We start from the raw sequence: 1,570 nt of genomic DNA on the forward strand, positions 1-1,570 counted from the left end.
TTTTAGAAAGTTCCCCACTTGCAAATTTATGCAGAAGAGTTTACAATAAAACGTTATTTTAGTTATTGAATTATTCACATTCGATTTGACTTGTTTGATTGTTTATTTTTAGGTGTTTTACGTCATTTCCCACACTTTCAGCACCAGTAAAAAGGAAGATGATATAGGAACCGTTGTAGATTGTCGATGTGCCTATTTTAACATCACCGAAAGTCCAATCCAAGTACAAACTATCCTGCTCTGAAGGATACACTCACATATTTACAAACTATAATCTTATATTTTAAATTTATGCCCTTCCGTCACGATATCATAAGATACCGTCGCCTAGGCATTCCACGAAGGAATATAGATAATTAATTCATCAAACAAGATGTCTGATGTCAACAGAAATCACCCATGTTGTCCAAGTGAGCAAATTGGGGGTTAATAATCTTGCTCAATGAAAAAAACGAAAGTGCCTGAAGCGGGGCTCGAACCCGGAACATTCCGGGTCACATTGCAAGGCTTTAACCTGAACAATAATATATTAATTCTAAAAATACATATCTGGGATATGATTTACAAGCAAAAATATAATCTCTCAAAAATGCAATATACATTTGACTGTCTCACTTCCAGCTAAGGATCTCGACCATGACCAAGAGAAAAATCGAGCAATATAAAAAAAAAAAAAAAATAAAGAACAAAGACAAGAGACATTGAAAAGGAAAACAGATAAAGGGGGATAGAAGACACACGTGATATCATTGAATCTGAATCCCAATGTTACTCGATGTCGACTCAATTCTGAGTATTTGTATTCGAGGGCGGAGAGTTCCAGTCTTTGATAGTGCGGAGTGCAAATGAATATTTGAAGATAAGAGGAATACATTTAATTGTTTACAAAGTACATACAAAAACCAAAATGGTACACAACAGAGGATAAAATCTCTCTCAAAACTAATACTATACATTTGCCTGTTTCCCTTTAGCCAAGGACTATTTTGTTTGTTTTTTAGGACTTTACGGCGCTTGCAACACATTTAGGTCATATCAGCGCCAATAAAAAGGAAGAAAAATGGGATAGTAAAAAGTTCTATAATTACAATTAAAGCATCCATGAGTAAGACAAATGGGAATTAGTTCAAATAGGAAACAGATGTAGATTCCAAGAGCACACCATCAGTGTACTTAGTTGATCACCTAAATGTCTAAACAAAAAATGAATACAGTGCAAATAGCAGAGAGATGATTTACAAGACAACAAATATCATCTCCCAAAACTATACATTTGCCGTTTCCCTAGCAGCCAGGGCCTGGACAAAAGTACTCTCATTCTCATTCCAAGACAAAGACATAGCAAGTCGAAAAACAAATTTAGAGGTATAGAAGGCAGTAATGCTACGGGAGGTCAGGAACCCCACCCAGGCCGAGGTCTCTGGCCAGTAGTCTTTTTGCAGGACAAGAAATAGTTTTAGTTTTTAAGGGCTTTACGGCGCTTGCAACACGTTTAGGTCATATCAGCGCCAGTAAAAAGGAAGAAAGTGGGATAGTAAAATGTTCTAGAATTACAATTAAAGCACCCAAG

The sequence above is a fragment of the Berghia stephanieae genome, unplaced genomic scaffold (genome assembly GCF_034508935.2).
Source record: "Berghia stephanieae isolate SIO BIC M18660-M18661 unplaced genomic scaffold, UCSD_Bste_1.3 scaffold2057, whole genome shotgun sequence".
In the NCBI taxonomy this organism is placed as follows: Eukaryota; Metazoa; Mollusca; class Gastropoda; order Nudibranchia; family Aeolidiidae; genus Berghia; species Berghia stephanieae.